We start from the raw sequence: 22,823 nt of genomic DNA, 5'->3' as shown, positions 1-22,823 counted from the left end.
TATATTTAGAATAAATATTGTTGATAGGTCTATAGGGTTTCCATTTTTCTTACATGTTTGTTTGCAAGTCAAATCTAATGCTTTGTGAGTGTAGAATATTAATTTAAAGTAAAACCTACTTTTATAGTAGTGAGAATATGGCAAATTAGTTATATCCAAACAAAGATACGGAAGAGGACAGACATCATAAAAAGTCTCTAAAATGAGAAGGTGAACCCATTAGTTATATTGAAAATGATAGAATTTAGACAACTGATGTTTCTTCTGAGGTTGTCATGGATGTGTGCGTAATGGAAGACCTAGCAATCATTTGTCGCTTCATATGCCTTAGAAAAGATCAAAACAGAATTAGGGCATGGATAACTAAGAGCTGGAAGACATAAGAAATAGTCAAATTCCTACCTAGGGATTTCTTTAAGGTTATTTTTGCCTCTATTGAAGACCGAGACAAAGTTTCGCAAGGTGGATTATGGATAATGGGGGATGCACCCCTTTATATTCAAAACCGGTTTCCTAATTTTGAGCCACTTCGACTAGACAATTATGAAAAAATAGTTTGGATCCATTTATATAATCTACCAACAAAATATTGCTTGAAGGAATGTCTAGAAGAAATAGGAAGATCTCTAAGACAACTTGGATATTGATGTCAAATTTGTTAATATGACTCATGTCTATATTCAAGGATAAAGATTGTGTCAGTCAAGAAAGTTCCAACAAAGATCTGATTATATGCAAATAGAGATCAATGGATATAGAAAGTGGAAGTTTAAGAAGACAAATCCTTTTTTTTACAATGTCGGAGTAGAGGTCGCATGGAAATGGGGTGTAACACCAAATCAATCTAGGTAGCAAAAAGAAATCGAAAGGAGGAAGACAAAAAGATGGCTAAGAAAATGAAGTATAAGTGGGTACCAAATGAGATGGATAATACATTGTCAAAGGAGACAAAGTGTTGGATATTGTTGAGAATTTTGTTGAGTGATGTGTTGTCATTGATGTCAACATATTCCTTTGTGTGTTTCAGTGTTGTAGTCAGACTAAGTGAGTTGGTTTGGCCAGTGTGTTGCAGTGGAGCTGATATAGATTAAAGGGTTTTGAGATACTTATCTCTAGTTGATTCAGCTAAAATTTCAGTGGTCCACATGAAGATTGATCGAGTTATGAGATCCGGTATTGTGGTTGGTTTCTTAGTTGTTTAGTGTTGCCAGTGTTCGGTAAATCGATGTGCATTGCTCCGGAATTGCAATATCTTTATGTGTGGATGTGTGGGATGTGTTTGGGACATTGATGCGTGTCCTCGGTTCGAGTGGTTCATGATTTGGAGGTCTGCAAATGAATCTTTCAATTTGACAATTAGTTTTGTTGATGTTCTTGAGCTCCAGTAGAGAGATGGTGATGATTCTAGTAATCCAAGTTGATGTGGTTGTTGCGGTGTGATTCACGTTGCTTGTGGATGTTTCTAGATTGTGTGTTATGCATATTGATGGTCTGCATTGATCGTTGAGCATGTTATGGGTGATTTTCTTAGTCCGATGGTGTTCTTCATGTTCTTGGCCGACATGATGATTGTGGCATGTTGCAGATGATCAAGGCATAATTCTTGGAGGTGTTTCACGTTCGAGGTTGTTGTTTAGGTCCATACTATGTCTTAGCCAACATTGTTTTGGTCTGCATGCATTATTGTAGCGTGAATTGTCATATCTTTGTAATTTATAATGTGTTGAGTCGACCTTGAAAGATAGGTTGATGTCATGTATAAATGAATGTAATAATCATTGTGTGAGGTATCAAGTGAGCGAATAATGTATTAATCATTTGCTCAAAAGTGTGAAGAGGTGCAAAAGAGAAAAATATGTGTTGTGTGCTTAACCAGAACTGTAACCAAGCATGAGGAGATGCTACTTTATCAATTCATGATCTTCCAAATGTTTTTGTAAGATAGTGAGTCTTCTTGTAAGGCAGTGAGTCTTCCCTAAGGGTTGTAGCCCTTCTTTGTTTTGTGATTTGAGCAGTGAGCCCTAGGCAATGTGTCTAAATGCATGTGCATTCCCCATTGTAATATTTCATTTACTCCTAACAGGGTATTATCTCATTGTGGGTAGGTTCCCACCATGGTTTTTCCCTTAACCGAGTTTTCCACATCAAAAAACTTGGTGTTATGTATTTCATTGATGTGGTGTTGATTTGTGCTTTCACTGTTATCTATCAGATCTGATTTGTGTTTAAGTTGAGATAAGTTTTTGAGAAAACTGATTCACCTCCCCCCCCCCTCTTAGTTTTTGCATTGTTGTCAACACAAAGTCAATTGAGGTAAGGGATAACATCAAGCTCATGGTTATGGAAAATAACCAGACAATAGAGGTTGTGGCTTGGAATAAAGGAGAGAATGCTACAAAAGATGTAGCAAAGGAAAATGAGGGTAACCAAAAGTAAACAATTATTGACAAGATGAACATGAGAAAGAATATTTGAATGGCACAAAAAACAATCAAGGAACCAAATCATAAGGATACCTTGAAAAATACGATCAATAGTAAAAGAGAAAAACAAGAAGAGATAGGGTCAAGAGGGAATGCTCAGCTAATCCAGGAAGATTAGGAATAGGAAGAAGAGTGTTTGGGGGATGATGAATTGGGGGTGGTGGATCCAGTGTATAGGCCAATTGACGGCTATATTCTTAGGGAACTCCCATAAAGGTAGAGGAAGGAAAAAAAATAGACAAAAGAGGGAAGAAGAGGCGGCAAAGAAAGGTTTGCAAAGCATCAAAAACTTCTTATCTAAATCCAAGGGAGCAAAGTCCTCCCTTGGAAGGCAATGAGGATCATCACGTAGAATGTCAAGGGCCTCAAGGCTATTGGTAAATGACATTTAATAAAGCATTATGTAGAAAAATTAACATCTGACATTGTGATTTTGCAAGAAACTAAAATTGGAACAAGAAAGGGATTAAAAAATTAAAAATATTGTAGGAGATGGAAATGACTCTTCCAGGAGGTGAATGGTATTATCATAGGCCACTAGGAGGCCTTGGATAATGTGGTCACCCTTGAACACGGATATCACATTAGAAGAATCAAACCAAAACTAGATGTTGTGTAGAGTCAAAGATTGTATGAAAAATATAGAATTTCCCTTGTTCAACATCTATGGACCAATTTGTACAAAGAAATCATGAATCTAGAGTTATATAAAAGAAAAGATCAAATCATTGAATGAAGACAAAGTGATTTTAAGTAGATATTCTTACGCAATATTAGACCTTGATGAGAAGAGTGGGGAACTTTTAAAAGTTAACAATGTTATTACCAATTTCAAAAGCTTCATAACAAATGCAGAATTTATTGATAGCATTCCAGAAATAGGTAAATACACTTGGACAAATTGAAGAGCAGGTTTTACAAACATATCAAAGAGATTAGACCGTTTTTCTTAGGTTTAGGGTGGCTAAGAGATCAAGTCAAACGTGAATCTAGTATTCTCCATGTCCTAGTGCCTAACCATTTCCCTATTCAATTGGAGATCAAGACAAGCGAAAAGCCAAAAGCGAGATACTTTACATTTGAGAATATTTGGTGGCACAATACATCATTGAAAACAAGAATTGAAGAATGGTGGTTTGAAAACAATAGCTTCACAGGGACAATCGGCTATTACTTAGTCAAGAGGATAAATTTGATCAAGAATAAGCTAAAGTAGTGGAATAACGAATGCTTTAAGAACATGTTTGAAAAAAAGTAGTAGAATAGGAATTAACAGATTTAAATGAGAAAGTCATCGAGAACATGATGTTTTTGGAGGATTCCTAGGAAGAAAAAGAACTAAAAGAGAAACATTTAGAACTATTGTTAAATGGGATTAAAATAGGGGATTCTAATACGAAATTCTTCCATTCTTCAACTAAATCAAGAAGAGACAAAAATTGTGTTGAAGAAACAACCACAAAGGATGGCACAATTGGGAGGAAAAGTTCAGGTATAGAGGCTGAAGAGGTGAAATGTTTCCAAAGAATATTGGCAGATATAGTGAAGCCCATGAACTCCTATTCAGATGAATTATCATCAAAAATTCCTATGTGCATCTAGGAAGAGGATAACATTAGATTAACCAAGCCTTTCACAGTAGAAGAGATCAGGGTGACTACTTTCCAGTTATAGCTAGAAAAGACACTAGGCCTTGATGGATTTCCTACAAATTCGATTAAGAATATTGGAACATACTAGGAACAAAAGTTTGAAAATTGGTGGATGATTTTCATAAAAGCAGAAGATTTATAAAAGATATCAATAATACGAAAATAGTGTTGAATCCAAAGAAAGAAGTCTATTTGTATTTTGGTGATTATAGACTGATATCTCTATGTAATACACTCTACAAAATCTTCTCCAAGGCATTAGCTAATAGATTAAAACTAATTTTAAGTAAGATTACCTATGAAGAACATAATAGCTTCATTCCAAGGAGAGAAATCGTGGACAACATCATCATTACCTCTTAGACTCTTCACACTATCTCAAAAGAAAGGATTAATGGTATGCTCATAAAGCTAGCTGTAAGTAAAGATTATGATAGAGTAAAATGGGAGTTTTTACTGAAAGTAATGAATAGGTTCAGATTCAATAAGCAATGGTTGAAAATTATAAAGGCATGCATATCAACCCCCAAATATTTAGTGGTGGTGAATGGATCAATGTGTGATTTCTTCAATGCTACTAATAGATTAAGACATGGAGACCCATATTCACCTTTTCTCTTTGTTGTAATGGTCGAGGCTATGGGTAGACACTTCAGAAAGTTCAAGGAAGCTAAGTTATGGAAAGGGATTCAAATAGAAGAAGGATTGGATCCAATAACACATGGAAAGTTTATAGATGATACAATGTTATTTGGGGAAGCCAATATAAGGGAAGTTGAAATAATAAAAAGAGCATTCACGAATTACTCTTCAGCATCAAGACAAATCCTCAAAGGTAGAGGAAGGAAAAAAATAGATAGAAGAGGGTAATGTAAAGCGGAAAAAGCGATCGAACCCTAGTTGTTCTCCCCTCCCCAACTCCACTCCAAGGAGAGAGAAAGGAGGTCACTAGGATTGATGGTTTTCACTTAGGAGAGACTTTACATTCAAAAGAGGGGTTGAAACCCACAAGATCCAATCTCACACAATGCAAGACTGGATTTTAAATGAGTTTCAAGGGTTGTGAAAGCAAGGCTACCCTCTTTTGTAAAGAATGTAGATAGAAGGATTGAATTAGGAGTGTAGGTGAAAGTAAGAAAGATTCGTTTGCAGACAGAAATAGAAACATGGGATGAAGCTGCGGACCTGGAATTAGTAGTAAAATGTCGAGACAATGTTGTCCTGCAAATTTGAGCAAAAGTTGACAGGACAATGGCGCCCGGCGTGCACACGGTCCTCCGAAAAATCCGCGAAATGAAGGGGGATCTATTCATCTCTGCACAAGGATTCCAGATCTTCAATTACAGCCGTGTACCTACAACCTACACATAGAAAAGAGAGGACGATTGGGGGGTTAGGGATTAGGGGTTTGCCCTTAGGTCAAACCCCAATTTTGGAATTAACCAAGAAATGAGAATGCTATAAATGTAAATGATTCTAATGTAAACAAGTACTGATACCTTGTTGTAAGAATGTTTGTATTCTTACATGCGAAGGTGTAAATGTTGTTGTATGTTGTATGTTGTATGTGATCTCCTCTTCACTGGTTGGATCCTTGTCTTGAATGCAACACTTAGCCTTGAATGGAGACTTAGAATGCTCAATTGCTTGAAGGAATGCTTGAATGCTTGAATGCTTGAATGTTTGAGTGTTTTAATATCGCTTTTGCGTCTTGCACAAATATGTCCTCCCTCCCCAAAATGGGAGAGGAAATGTAGTTTATATACTTGTCAATTAGGGCTGATAGACTGATTTTTCCGACCTTAGGCCGACCAGGAAACATTATTTCCTGAATTGCAAACATAAAGACCCGAGGCCCAAAAGAGACTGGGCCCAAAATAGGGCCAGGGACCAGGGCGTTGGGCGTCATGGTCCCATCTCCTAGGACAGCAGGGTGCAAGGAGGGATCATGCCAAGGTGCAGAAAAATGCAGTTTTCGGTGTCATAAACAGGTTTCGGGGTCTCCATTCAGGTTCAGTGTTGCATCACCATCGTGAAGACCCAAATGCAGTCAAAATTGCAAGTGTCGTAATTTTAGGACGTTACATTTAGCCCCCACTTTAGCGAGAGTATAAGCGTACACCCATACTTCCGATAAAGTACAAGGAAACAAAATTGAAAGACTTTCACCATGTCAAGGAGGCAAGACACACCAAGCCCCCAGTGGACTAAGGATCTTACGACTTCGATTGAAAAAGTAAAAGGGAAGATCACAAGGGAGAACCATGACTGTCAGTAGTAAGGTTCCCTCACTATGAGTCGTGCAAGAGGAATACCAAAAATTTTCAAGGCAAAGCTAAGTTCGCCAAGAAATTTTCAAGTATCCTGAAGGGATAGACGGGGTGTATGCCCCCTACGTTAAAGCGATCGCACACGCCTCAACGGGGGTGATTGCTTTAAGGTAGTGATACACATAAGAAATGAGAAGGGAAAGGAGCACGTTATCACAAAGATTTAGCCCCCAAGTGTGAGATAAACCCAAGGATAATAGACACAAAACACAAAGCACGAGGTGACTTCGCTTTCTTCGGGGTCAGTATGCTGTATGATAATTCATGTATATCATATGTATGTATGCATAATTGTTCTTCATTCCCCAATCAAGGAAGGTCACCTGGAAGAAGGGAACACATGTGTCTTTTGAGTCAACATGAGAGAGACCAAAAGAGATCTCAATGCTTTGCATCGTCCTCAAGTAGACAACACTAAGGACAACAAATAGAAGAATGAGAATAACACATAGAAGAAGTAACAAAAGAAAGAGAGGAGGAGAGAGTCTGCTATGCTAATGAAACTAGTCTAGCACGTCATCTACCCCCCGATCTTGCTAATCAATATTTCGGGAAGGCAGGAAACACGCTAGAGGAGGAACATCCAACACAGCAGATGGAGCTATCACAAGATCCAAACAAGGGCTATGTTCATGTTCCAAGCCACGTTGTTCTTGTCTAGGAGCTAGGATAAGTGCTTTAGAAAATTCGTTAGATAAATGGTTATCAATATCAACATATTCATATTCACTATCAACATGAAGAGGAGTAACATTTTCATCATGAATAACAGTTTCATCCATATCATCATCAAGATTTATAAAAATAGGATCTTTCACTCACACAGGATCAAAACCATCCTGCATCTTATGTTTAGGAGATTTTGGAGAAAATGGAATAATGCTTGTTGAAGGTGTTTTTGGGGATTGAGAAGCAGCTGCCTGAGCTCTAAGACGACGCTTTCATTGGCGTTCACGCGCAGAACGATTTCGTCTAGTCTTAGTAGGAAGTGGAGAAGATTGAGGAGGAGGAATGTTCTCATCCTTATCACTTGGATGTTTAGGTTGTGGTTTCTTAGGTTGGATAATAGGATAAGAGGAAGGTCTCTTCTCTCTATAAGAGGAAGGAGGAGGAACTGCTCCATATAAAGGAGGAATATTTGGTTTAGGAAGGAGACCAAGTCCATCATGACGAGGAGGTATAGGTCTACTTTTAGAAATTTTATTAGACATAGACATAGTCACATCCATAGGAATGGGTTGGGAATCTTCTTGAGGAAAGACATTAGTTTTATCTTTCAAAGGAAGAACTTCCTTCTCAAGAATGATAGGAATATCAAGTTTGGGTGTTCTAGGTTCACTTAGAGATAGGATCATATCTGTTTTCCACTTTTGATAAGATTTGAAAAGATGATCACTTCGCGGTGGAAGAGATTGGAATTGTTTAGGCCAAAAATAATCAATAGGAACGCTAGAAGTTCTTTTAGCTGGTTTAAAGAGACTATGATTGATAGTAACAACTTCACCATTATGGGAAAATTTCAAACACTTGTGAATAGGAGAAGCAATAGCTTTCATGGAAGATAGCCAAGGATAGCCTAGCTTCACACGAAATTGTTCGGATGATGGAATAATAGCAAAGTTCACATCATGGGATTTGTTATGAACTTCAATAGGTAATGTAATAGAACCAATTGCAGGAGAAGAAAATGAATCAAATAATTTCACAACCACATTTGTTTTGTCATAGATCACTTGATTCAATTGTAAAGTAAAGAGAAATTCTTTAGTAATAACATTAACCATGCAAGAAGGATCAATAAGCACTCCACGGCAAGGTGTATTCTTGACTTTTGCAACTATATATAAAGGACCACCAGGTGCCCTAATAGTTTCACTAGAATCAAATGTGATGGAAGGTTCTTTAGGGAGTTTATGCTGCTCTAAAAAGTTAATCACATTCGGAGTCATAGACACAAGACCATCAGATGAGAAAGAGGAATCATTAGTCTCAATCACATTAGAGGTATGAGAAGGTAATGGATCAGTAAAAATCTTAAGATTTTGGTTAGGAGGAGCTACAGATGTGTTTCCTTTATCATTCACACCAGAAACAGAGATAGTATTATTATCAATCAAATCTTGAATTTTACCCTTTAAAGCAAAACATTTTTCAGTATCATGCCCAGGTTGACGATGAAATTGACAAAAAGATTTGTTATCAAAATAGGGTGAATTAATCTTTGCAGGATCTATTTGCTTTATAGGAGGGAGAGTAAGCACATTTTGTTCCAATAACTTATTCATGATACTATGCAATGATTCATTCAAAGGAGTAAACTTTCTTTCTTTCTTGAAAAACTTAGAAATAGGAGGCACACCTGATGCTGCATTCACATTGTTGTTGATGATGTTTTCATTGAACTTAACGGACTCTCTGTTTGGTTTAAACTTTCCAAATGGTTGTTGACTACTATCACCCTTATCACTCGGAGCCGTAGGATTTGCTTGTTCCATTTGACTCACAGTCAGTTGATAATTGTGAAGAGTTGCACACAACTATTGGAAAGAAGTAAACTCAGAAAACAGAAGTTTTTCTCTAATATCTTTTTGTAAATTAGAAATAAAGATTCTTTGAATATCATTGTCAGATACTGGAAAAGAAATTTGAGCATACAAATGCTTATATCTACCAATGAAGTCAGTCACTTTTTCTTTAACACCTTGTTTACAATGCATTAAATCAATCAAAGTAACTTTAGGACCTATATTGTTTTGAAATTGTTGAATGAAAGCATTTGCAAGTTGTTGGAAAGAAGTAATAGAATAAGAAGGCAATGAGCAATACCATTGTAGGGCTTTATCTCTTAATGTCCTAGTAAACAGTTTTGCAAGCAACCTTTGGTCATAAGCAAAATCGGTACATATTGTTTGAAAAGTCTTAACATGTGTTAGAGGATCACCTTTACCATTATAAAGCTCCAAATGCGGGATTTCAACATGTTTAGGGGGGATAGCTCGAACAATGTCAAGAGAAAGTGGGCTCGCAACATCAAATGCGGGCACACTAAACTTAGATTGATTCATAGAGGCAATTTGTTGCTGTAAAGAAGAGACAGTTTGTGCAAGATTGTTAATGGTCGCTTCAGTCGAGGAGTTCATATTAGACGTGTTAGATTGTGATGGAGGTATTATGTTATTGAAAGAAGGTATTGATTGAGAGTAAGGTGGCGAGACACTATGATAGTTAGTCATAGGAGATGATTGGAAAAGAGGAGCACTACAAGGAGGAATGGAATGGTTAAATGAATTGCCCCCTTGCGTCATATTCATTTGTGGAGATATAATAGGAACACTTATTGAAGGAATGAATGAAGAAGTTGGATTGAAGGAAGGGAGAGGGTTAATTGAAGAGGAAGGATTGCCCCATGATTGGTGATCATAGGCGAAATGTCTTGTATAGAAGTAGTCATTATGTTTGATGTAAAGGTAGGTATGCTAGCAATAGAAGTTGTCAACAGAATAGAATGATTGACTTGAGTAGGAGGTTGTGTATAACCTAAAGTTTCGGCACAACTCTTCATAGGCATCACATTCGAATCCACAATGTGTGCAATACCACGCAAAATATCAATTCCATTCTTATCACTTTGAACCATACGTTTTAGACCCTCAATTAATGAAAGAGCTTGACTATCGGGGTATTCTTGGGACATCCATTGCTGAAAATCATCAAATTGGTTATCCAATTTCAAAATTTGTTGTACAAAAACCTCATGGAGAGCTTCTTCATCATTAGGAGGATTAGAGGAATTACTCGTGTCCTCGTTAAAAAGGCTATTCAAATTAGGTTCCATCTCCTCGGTAATTAAACCTTGGAAAGACTTAATTCTACGGCTTCGTCTAACGGGAATAGTGTAAGTAGGGCTTATTGTTGTAAAACTCATGCACTAGAGAGGGAGAGAATTTTGAATTTAGAGGTAGCAAATTTCAATAAAATCAGCCAATCTCCTAGATTTAGGCTGTTAAATGCAATCACGACAATCTCCCGAAATTTCAGAAAAAATGCCAGGGACCGTGGCGAATGGAGTGCACACGGTCCTCGCAACTTTTTTCGAAATTTTCAGGGATGAAAGTTATGATGATTTTAAAGTTAATCTGAAAAAATTGAGTGATTTTATGATCTGTAGATAGGCCAAATTAAAGTTGCAATCTCAAAATTGAACCCTACCAAGATTGTTGAAAAATGCAAAATTTGAATTTTGAAAAAGAGATGGAAACTGAAATTTTGAATTTTATGATTTTAGAGGGAATACTAAGAGAAATGCAAGCTTTGAAATTTAAAAGTTGACTCAATTTCATGCAAAATTTGATTTTGAGAGCGGAAATCAAAGTTGTTGCAATTAAACACTTAATTTCAAACGTCACAAATTGCAAGAATTTGAATAAAGCACTGAAATTTCGAATGAATGCCGACACACTTTTCAGATTTAGGACAGTAAGAACACAATTTTGACACAAAATTTCAATTTCAACAATTTTTGAATGATTAGGAGCCTTAATTCAAGCAATCACTAGACCAATTTTGACTTTAATTTTGAAAGTGTTAGAATTGATGAAATCAGCCAAGATTCTGGATTTTAGCAGAAAAATACAGTAAGATCTAGCTCTCGAAATTTTGGAAAAAATGTCGGGGACAATGGCGCTCGGGGTGCACACGGTCCTCGCAACTTTTTTCCAAATTTTCAGGGATGAAAGATATTATGATTTTGTTGCGGAATCCAAAGTTACAGCTGATTTGGAGATGTTTTGATCAGTGAAATTGTCTGTCAAAGGTTGAATCAAGAGGGTTTTAAAAATTAGGGTTTTGATACTTAACCACTTAATTTTTAGAATTAAAGCACAAATATGAATTGATAATTTGCAATAGAAGGGTAGATCTAAAACAAGCATTAACATTTAGACATTTCGCAAGCTCAAAAAAGAAAACTTAGGGTTTTCATGCAATTAACCTCTAAAATTTGCAAAAGATCAAACATGGAAATGTAATCAAGGCATCCAATTTTCAGATCTAACCATGAATAATCAGAAAGGATGTTCATGTCGGGTTCACCAAAATGTAAAGCGGAAAAAGCGATCGAACCCTAGTTGTTCTCCCCTCCCCAACTCCACTCCAAGGAGAGAGAAAGGAGGTCACTAGGATTGATGGTTTTCACTTAGGAGAGACTTTACATTCAAAAGAGGGGTTGAAACCCACAAGATCCAATCTCACACAATGCAAGACTAGATTTTAAATGAGTTTCAAGGGTTGTGACGGCAAGGCTACCCTCTTTTGTAAAGAATGTAGATAGAAGGATTGAATTAGGAGTGTAGGTGAAAGTAAGAAAGATTCGTTTGCAGACAGAAATAGAAACATGGGATGAAGCTGCGGACCTGGAATTAGTAGTAAAATGTCGAGACAATGCTGTCCTGCAAATTTGAGCGAAATTTGATGGGACGATGGCGCCCGGCGTGCACACGGTCCTCCAAAAAATCCACAAAATGAAGGGGGATCTGTTCGTCTCTGCACAAGGATTCCAGATCTTCAATTACAGCCGCGTACCTGCAACCTACACACAGAAAAGAGAGGATGATTGGGGGGTTAGGGATTAGGGGTTTGCCCTTAGGTCAAACCTCGGTTTTGGAATTAACCAAGAAATGAGAATGTTGTAAATGTAAATGATTGTAATGTAAACAAGTACTGATACCTTGTTGTAAGAATGTTTGTATTCTTACATGCGAAGGTGTAAATGTTGTTGTATGTTGTATGTTGTATGTGATCTCCTCTTCAATGGTTGGATCCTTGTCTTGAATGCAACACTTAGCCTTGAATGGAGACTTAGAATGCTCAATTGCTTGAAGGAATGCTTGAATGCTTGAATGCTTGAATGTTTGAGTGTTTTAATATCGCTTCCGCGTCTTGCACACATATGTCCTCCCTCCCCAAAATGGGAGAGGAAATGTAGTTTATATACTTGTCAATTAGGGCTGATAGACTGATTTTTCCGACCTTAGGCCGACCAGGAAACATTATTTCCCGAATTGCAAACATAAAGACCCGAGGCCCAAAAGAGACCGGGCCCAAAATAGGGCCAGGGACCAGGGCGCTGGGTGCCATGGTCCTGGGGGACCAGGGCGCTGGGCACCCTAGTCCTGAAGGACCAGGGCACTGGGCGCCATGGTCCCATCTCCCAGGACAGGAGGGTGCAAGGAGGGATCATGCCAAGGTGTAGAAAAATGCAATTTTCGGTGTCATAAACAGGTTTTGGGGTCTCCATTCAGGTTCAGTGTTGCATCGCCATTGTGAAGACCCAAATGTAGTCGAAATTGCAAGTGTCGCAATTTTAGGACGTTATAGGTAACTCCCACAAAGGTAGAGGAAGAAAAACAAACAAACAAAAGAGAGAAGAAGAGGTTATAAAGAAAGGTTTGCATGGCATCTTGAAATATTCCTATCTAAATCCAAGGGAGCAAAGTCCTCCCTTGGAGGGCAATAAGGATCGTCACATGGAATGTCAGGGGCCTCACAGCCACTGACAAACAATTATTAATAAAGTATCATATAGAAAATTAGTAGTCGACATTGTGATTTTCAAGAAACTAAAATTGAAACAAAAGAGGGATTAAAATTTTAAAATATTGTAAGAGATAGAAAGGACTCTTCTAGGAGGCAAATGGTATTGTGGGAGGCCTTAAGATAATATGGTCACCCTTTAACATAAATATCATATTAAAAGAATCAAATAAAAACTGGATGTTTTGTAGAGTCAAAGGTCATATGGCAAATATAGAATTTTGCATATTCAACATCTATGCACCAATTTGTATAAAGGAGAAGTTGAGAATCTGGAGTTGTATAGGAAAAAAATCAAATCATTGAATGAAGACAAAGTGATTTTAGGGGACAAGGTGATTTTAGGGGAAGATTTTAATTCAATATTAGACCTTGATGAGAAGAGCAGAGGACTTCTAAAAGTTAACAAAGTTATTATAGATTTCAGAAGCTTCATAACAAATGCAGATGTTAGTAGCATTCCAAAAAATGGTAAATACACCTAGACAAACCAAAGGGCATGTTTTACAAATATATCAAAAAAGAATAGATTGGTATGTATTGGGATTAGGGTGGCTAATAGATCAATTCAGATGTGAATCCAATATTGTCCCTATCTCAGCACTTGACCATTTCCATGTTCAATTGGAGATCAAGACAAGCCAAAAGACAAATGCGGGATACTTCAAATTTGAGAATATGGGGTGGTGCAATACATCATTGAAAAAAAGAATTGATGAATGGTGGTCTAAAATAAATATCTTCACATGGACTATAAGCTATTGCCTAGTCAATAGGCTAAATTTTATCAAGAATAAGCTAAAACAGTGGAATAAGGAATGCTTCAAGAAAATACTTGTAGAAAAAGTAGTAGAGTTGGAATTAGTAGATTTAAATGAGAAAATGATCAAGCATGGGATGATTTTGGATGATTACTAGAAAGAGAAGGAATTGAAATAGAAACATTCATAACTACTGTTGTATATAAAAATTGGCTATGAGCAATTAAATAAATATTTAATAATTATTCTTCTATTAAATAGTTAATTTGAAAAGATTAATTTATTTAATTCATTTTTCGTGTCTTTCTATTAATTAATAATTTATTAATTAATTAATCTATTCTATTCTTCTAATTAATTAAATATCTAATATTTAATTATCCTTTTAATCAAGTTAATTAAATATCTAATATTTAATGGTTATTATCCTATCCTATAGTCTCAAATATTAAGTAATTCTCAAAATTATTTAATCCCTTTTCCAACTCACCCTCCATCTCCAGTTCATCTTCCCTTTGCCAACTCATCAAACATGTGGCTAAGGAAATTAATATTTCTTAAACACTAATTCATCATTTATCTTCAACCTCCAAACTTAATGAAAATTGTGTACGTACACATATTTCATAACCATTTCCTATATTCGCTCCAACACCCCCTACATCTTAGGAAGGACTTGAGTCCACTTGTCCTCTCATGCCTAAATTTCTTCCAACCATCCCTAGATTTCTTTAGTCAGCAAACCAGTCAAGGTGAGATGAGTGACACTTGTCTTTTCTTTCCCCCTTTCTCTCAACCTTCACCTTTGCTCATAGCCATTCAAATCTGTAGATCTGATCATGACCATTGATCTAAACCACATCATCTCACCCTCTCAAAGTCTATAAAATCAAGAGCTTCAGTTGAGAGAGAGTTAGACTTCAAGAGATTTTCAAGTGTATTTTGCAAGCTAATCATATGCATCTGTAAGTTTTAGTTTTGAAGCAAATAGCAAATATCATTTAGCATAATCATTTTAGCAAAATCATGTAGTATTGCATATCATAGTATCAGTTAACTACAAGTTATCAGTTCATTCTTCATATGCTATCTTGGAAGCCATCGGTGCATTGTCTGAGAGCACACCATCTGCAACCAAGAACAGTGGAGTTAGGACACAATGAGACATAAGCCATGAAGGTAATATTAGTATTTTATTTCATATGTACTTCATGTAGTTTCATTGGTTGAATTTGGATTTCCTGTATTATTTCCATTTGTATTTTGTGAAACTAACTTATTGCTGGTAATATTCTGAGGATGAAATTCAAGTCGACACATTTTGGCACTCATCGTGGGGCTCATAAACCTCGCATATACCTTTAAAATTGACAAATAATAAAATTAACGCATTTGTAATGCAAATTCATGCATGTGTGAATTCTGACAGCGCTTTTGTTCCGCAGGTTAGTGCATTTGCATCCTAGGTTAGCACATTTACCTTCTAGGTTAGCGCATTTACACCATGGGTTAGCGCATGAGTATTTTTGGTTAGCGCTTTTGTCTTAAAGTCTACGCATTTGCATTACAGGTTCATGCATTTGTGTTCTAGGTTAGCACATTTGTCAAAGAAATCATGCTTTTGTATCCACAAAGTAGCACTTTTGTAGTCTGAGTTAGCGCTTTTGACCTACAAGTTAGCACTTTTGAGCAAAAAGGTAGCGCATGTGTTAGATTAGCACTTCTGTTTACAAACTAACAAAAATTTCTTGCTGGTCCGAAATGTCCAAGAAATCAGATTTTTTAGATTACTAACATACATGTGCAGGATGGTATTTAAGGCAAATTTTATGCATTTCATCATCTAGTTAATTAAAAGCCTTGTTTTGGGAAGTAACATATCATATCTTGTTCATCTAGTTTAACTAAGAGGATGAATTGACAACATGCAACTTTCATTTTTAGTATTTTCTCTAAATAGTTGCACATAGACTTTTAAAAGGGCTAAAATGAACACCATGCTCGTCGGAGCAACATCTCCAAATAGGACTTAGCCAACAATTTCTTTGAAAAGGTTAAAAAGAACACTTATATTCCATGTCTCGAAAGTGGTAGGTATATGCTCTCCCCTTAATTGGGTGACCAAAAAGCCAAACCCACTCTTTTAAGCTTTCTTTAGTTTCAAGCAATTAAATCCTTTAGAGGGCCTACCTTCCCGAGCTGCCTTGAGGGGGCCAGTGAGAGGGGAACGACCTAAAGTGGAAATGGGCTAATACCGAGTTCTTCCAATCCACTATAAATAAATCATGTTTGTGACGAAAGTCCCAAACAACATGTGTTGATAAGTTCATACCGACACTATGTTTCCCCATAAACCCTATGGAGCGTAACCTCTATAGGTTGGGAACCTTCTCTATTTACAGAGCTGAAAGTGCCACATGTATGGCCACATGATCGGAAGCCTTTACTAAAAACCACTTGTACTAGTTGCCAAAATCCTTCTAGTTGTCGGCGCAGCAGGTCGAACCTTTGAAGTGGCTCACATACATACGGTTCCTGGTAGAGATATAAAGTTTGTCATGGGGAGTTTTCATGGAAACTGGTGCTTGGCTGCCCTGAAGAAGTGAGTGTCGAGGGTGAAGCCAGTGGGGTCAAGCATCTAAATATCCACTTTGAATAGTGTAGCCTTGGGGGAAACCCCAAGTGAGATTCAACAACTATTGTCTCAGCCTGCCATAAGGATTGTACTTGCTTGTGCATTTTGTTTATTAAACATTGTGTCTTCTATGTCTATAACATGTGCCAAATGGTCAAAAATTGAAGAAAATTATCATCTACAAGAGAGCAAAAATCCAACAAATTACTAAAAAAGTGTGATCAAAAGGGTAATACAAAATTTTTTCCAACACTTGAAACACCAGATCAAAATCAAAGTGTCAAAACGTCAATATCAAAATAATTCTTGAAGTAGATTTGTCTCTAAACCATCACGTATTTTCAAACTAGCTCAAACAACTAGGTCACTAATCTAACAGGTTATTCCCCAAAAGTTCTATAAACATCAACATTCAACAAGCTATTGATTCAACCATCTTAAGTGCAAAAAAATTGACATCCTTGTCAAGTTTCTCATCAGGATAATCAAATCCTCTATCACGAAGCTTGATCAATCTATACTAGGCTCCTAATCTTGGATATCTTTCCTATTTTGAACCTAGGTTATATCAAAACCAGAATCACACCAACATTAGAATCAAACGAACTTGTGAATTGCCAAATGCTTATATGACTTTTAAGTATCACCTTAAGAAAAGAAAACTCAATTATAAAGGTACTCAAAAAAGGATAAGATTCTTGTATATCAATCGCAAGATCTTATTGAAACATAGGACATTCCTACACCATTTTCGTCACTACCTACGTGGTTGCGGTACAGAATTTGATGGTGAAATTTTGCAAAGATGTGCTTTTCAACAAAGAAACGCTTTATCCCAATGGACAAACAATAGCGATAAAATCAACAAGGCATATCTTCCTAAACCAATAATCAACTATTGACTTTATCCTTTGGAACTTTCAACAACTTTGAAATAATCACATGCCAGTTTGGACTAAAGCCCAACATGAACAACTTAGAAAACAACAACAAATGGAGGAAGAAGATAATCCTGTATTCCACACTTTTGGATTTACCATTGTTGACGAAGAAGCAGTCAATAGCACCATTAGAGACCTTGAGCAAGAATTCAAATTTGATAGGCTAATGGAAAAATTGTTGGCAAAACAAAAAGAAAAATATCTCTTGATGTTGGCAAAATTTGGAGCTAAACTACCACAAGACTTTAACATAGAAATCTTGAAACAAGATGCGGAGGCAAGTAACACCCAAAACATAGATGAGCCAAATAACGAAGATGTGAACAAAGAAAGAAATGAAGAAACAAGAAAAGAAAGGGATGACAAAAGAAAAGAGCGTAGTGATAAGAGAACTCACGAAGAAACAAGGAGAAACTATGTGGATAATCCATTGTCAAACCTTAATCAACAAATACAAACTCTACAACAACAGATACAAGACATACAAAATGGGACAAGCTCCAAGAAGTATTCATTAGAAGATATATGCCCATATCCGTTCAATAAAAATCTGAATATGATACCATTTCCGCAACATTGTGAGATTCCTAACTAAATATGACAAATACGATGGAAAATCTGGTCCTCAAGATCACATTAGGGAGTTTTGTACTGTGAGCATGGAATTTGCTCATGATGAAACTTACCTTATGCATCTTTTTCCTTGGAGTTTAAATGGACAATCAATGGAGTGGTTTTCAAGATTACCATCCGGAATCAAATCCTTTGAAGAACTTGTGAATAGGTTTATTTCACAATACTCCTACAATATAAGGAATGAATTAACAATGTTGGATCTTTGCAATGTTAAACAAAAGAATGGTGAATCCTTTATGATTTTCTTACAACGATGGAAACACATGTTTAATAGGTATCCCTGAGATGTACCCGATCAAGAAAAAATGGACATATTCATTGATAATCTTATCAATGAAATGAGTTATCGACTAAGGATGCAATGTCATCCCTCTTTTGCCAAAATGATTGAGAATGGTCTGAAAATAGAGAATGCAATGGTAAAGAAAGGAGAGCTAAAACTTTATAATAATTCATACAACAACAACAACAATGACAAACCCAAGTTCTGGTCAAAGAATATGAATATCAACAATGAAGGGAATGATGATAATAGTACTACAAAACAATAACAACCAATTTTTAATCTATCAAGTCAAAACTCAAGCAATAACAATCCAGAAAACCATAAAGCCAAATCATTTTTCTCTAATCCTCAGATGAAATTCACAAACATTGGAGAATCTTTGGAATCAGCTCTAAAAACGCTGCTTGCCAACAAATTGATTGTTTTACCAGAAGCAAGAAGTTATGAACCACCAGTCAAGCCCAATTGGTGGAATGAAAATCATTTTTGCAATTATCATCAGAATAAAGGACACCTAACAAATGATTGTCAAAGATTGAAACACCTTATCCAAGATCTAATCAATAATGGAACCATCATAGTGGATAGCCATAAGACAAATGAATCACACTTGGTTTTCAAAACTCCACTTCCAAATTATGACAAAGGCGAATCGTCTCAATTAAAAGATGACAAAGGAAAAGCCAAAGTGAATTACACTTATACATACGATGATGTAGTAAATGTTATCATTGTTAATGAAAATCCATCTTTAGAACCAATCAATGTTATCACAAGAAGCAAAGAAAAGGTTACCTTTCCAAGTATAGCAAAAGATTCAACATCCACATCACAACAATACAATTTAGTAGAGCAATTACAAAGGATACCCGCTCAAATATCAATTTTGGAACTTCTCAAGGTTTCACCTTGCATAAGGAAATTTTGGAGAAAGCTTTAGTGGAAACAACAGTTTCAAAAGACTTGGATGTAGATCAGTTCCAAAACATGGTAGGACACCTTGTAGCTCCTCATTGCTTATCATTTTCTAAAAATGATGATGCATCCTTACAACATCCTCACAATGCTCCCTTACTTGTTGAAGTCTCCATTAATAAAACTCATGTTAAACGTGTACTCATAGATGGAGGAGTTGGCTTAAACATTTGTGCATTAAGTTTGATAAAAGCTTTGGGATATTCAGAAAATGTAGTAGACCCGAAAAAGAAAATAACCATCAAGGCTTATGATGAAGCAAAATGTTCTTCTAAAGGAACTATTGTGCTACCAATAAGGATAGGACCTGTGGAAAGGGATACATTGTGTCAAGTTTTAGATTTGAACCTCTCTTACAACATTCTTCTAGGGAAACCACAGATTCACAAGATGCAAGCACTTCCTTCTACATATCATCAATGTGTGAAATTTCCTCATGAAGGAAAAGAAATCACTATAATTGTAGATTCCAGTCAATATTGCAATAATTTGAAGCCAACACAAGATACAAGAGTTCCACATAACAGAGAATCAGTATATCCTACCAAAGAAATTCAAGCAAAGTTATGGGAAACTTTTGAAGAAAAGCTTAAATTAAATGATGAAGGAATGGGAAAGTATTCTTTGCAAAATTTTCCACTTTCCCCTAAGTCATATGGAAAGCTTACAGATATTCAATCAAAGACATCAGGAAAATTAAAACATATGTTTAAAGGAACTTCTGTTAGTGCTGGAACTCTTGAAGAGGAAAATGAAGACAAAGACATTCTTGGTTGGTTGTACAAGGATGGAGATAAAACTATAGCAATAGCAGCAAAAGTCAATATTCTAATAAAACAATATGGTAAAGGATATGAAATCATGCAAAAGATGGTATACGAAGGAAAAGGACCAATTGGTAAGAAACATCAAGGTATTTCAGAACCTATTTGTCTGCACTCACAATCCACAGAAGATAAATCTAGGTTGGGATATCTAAAATTAAATCAAAAGCAACATAATCATCAACAACAAAAGTGGAGAAAGAAATCAGTTTCTAAAGAAGAAAATTGTCAAGAAAAGCTACATCAAGCGACCGAAACAATAACCAATAAACAAAAGAAGCAAGAAGAACATGAAAAGAAAGAAGAGGAGATTACTATCAACGGTGAAGAAAAATCTTGTCAAACAAATGCAAAATCTGAACAAGATATTCTAGAAGTAGTAAAAATAGAGATGACACAAATTAGAGAAATTTTTGCACCATACAACATTCCAATATGGTATAGTGGAGTAATCTTAGATCAGGATTCATAAATAGATTCCAATGAGTATGAATGGAGTCCAGATGTCTTATCTACTACATCAAGGAACACAATGAAGATCAAGCAGCTAGCACGAAATAAGACTTGTCTATTGCAGAACAAAAGATGAAGTTAGAAAGAAGGCAAGAAAAACTTAGAATTCAGAGAAAAGAGGGGTATGCAAAAAGGAAAGGAAATGACAAAGACAAAGAAGCAATGCCACAAGAATTACAAACAAGGATAGATCAAGCATCTAAAAATACAAGATTTTCATCAAAAGAGGAACAAGATGTATCCAGATGTGGCAGAACCCTAGAAGAAATAAGAGATAGTCAAGTTGGATTGACTATTAGTCCAGAAGAAGTTGAGTTTGAAAGGAGACAAAATCTATTAAAATAATCCTCTTTTTCATGTGCACAAATATGTCAACTTCTAAATGCAAATGAGGTCAATCAAGAAGGAATTTGCAGTATTAAAGATGTGCGCGTGGATATAATCCATTCATTTAAGGGACAAACATCAGTTGAAGAACCACTTGAGTGTGAACTACACAATGCTAATATTAATTTTGTTAAGACTACTTCAAAAACACTTGAGAAAGACAATTCTCAAGAACATTTAATCTATGACAATACCTATTATACGCCAAGCTATGATCATTATGTCATGAATGTTGAAACACCTAATGATGACAATGATTACAATTTACTCCTTCTTCATTCCAAATTAATTGATTGGGATAATTTAGATAACCCTGAACTAAATGTCTTTTCCAATGATCATGACTTAGTTGTGTACCTTAACGTTGTTGAACCCATTCCACCTAAGATATCTTCCATTGCAGAATCAAGTGATGTTTCTCATAGTCAGGAAAATGTTAAACTTTCCAGTCGCAAAAATGAAATAAAACAAGGAAACATACCTATTGTTGAAAACCATTTCATGGCAATATTAGATCAATCAAAAGAGAAAACAAAGGATGTATCTAATGGTGAAAACCTCATTGAGGTGCTAGAAGATGGAAAGTTTGACATTCTTCCTGCATATTTTCAAGAGAGATCTTGATAGTTCTGATACTAATTGTTAAGTACAGATGCCAAGCTAACAAGATGAGAGGGGGGGTGAATCATACAAACTTAATCTTCCATAAAATCAAAAGATTCAACCTCAGTAGCTTAAATAGATATGTGTAATAAAAACTATAAAACATGCAACCTTAAGAACACATAATCATAACAACACTCATAACACCAGATTTAATTTGGAAACCCAAATAGGGAAAAACCACTGTGGGATTTCAGACCCACTAAGAAATATACTCTTCTAGAGTATGCTCGGTTAAAAGAAAATCCTGTTAAAGATTACAAACACATTGCTAGATGTGACCCGGTTAAGGGATTTCCCTTAGATCTGTTAGGATCTTCACCTTGTTAGAGGTGACCTTGTTAAATGGTTTCAAACACTCAATCAAAATGTCACCTTGCTAGAGGGTTTTACAAATAAGACTGTTAAATCCACTCGGTTAAAAGATTTTTTGTCACTTCACAAAATAACAGTAATAAAAATATATCTGCAACTTTGCATCTAAAATGTTAAAGCAGAGTCTTATTTGCTCAATACAATCTAGTCATGGGACTTATCTTGTCCCTCTGCTAGGCTCTATACTCTGTTAATCAAACAGGTCTTCAAGCTTCTGTGCTCGGTAATCACTATGTAGCATCCCTATGCTTACACTTGCCTGCATGCATTGTTTATCAACAGTTCCTTATTTATAAACAATTTGCTAACCACTTAATCTCCTTGATCACATATCCCATGATCAATCATAGCCATCAGATCTTCAAACTTGACCAAGTTCCATGTATCCTTCGATCTGAAAATGTTTTACCTCGTCTTGGAACTTGCATACATTTCTTGGAACTTGTGCTAAGGTATTGCGGTTCAATCTGAGCTGTAGATCTTTCTACCAATCTTACATTGCCATAGATTCTTTAACAAACTTCATGCACGACATACCAATCATTTAATCAATTCCAGCTCATCAGCTTCCTTCATTAAATAATTCTTTTAATCATTTAATGCATTCTATTATAGCTCGGTTGCAACTCGGTAAATACTAAACTTTACTCGGTAGACATTTTGCCTTCATTAACCGATAGCGATAACCTTAGGGTTTACTGACTAGGTTCCTTAGGGTTTACCGATTAGGTTCTTTGCTCGGTAACATAGTATAGTATTAACCTTATAATC

Source organism: Cryptomeria japonica, chromosome 3, assembly GCF_030272615.1.
Source record: "Cryptomeria japonica chromosome 3, Sugi_1.0, whole genome shotgun sequence".
Taxonomy (NCBI): domain Eukaryota; kingdom Viridiplantae; phylum Streptophyta; class Pinopsida; order Cupressales; family Cupressaceae; genus Cryptomeria; species Cryptomeria japonica.
The sequence above is the reverse complement of the archived record's forward strand: the minus strand, read 5'-3'. Positions refer to the sequence as shown.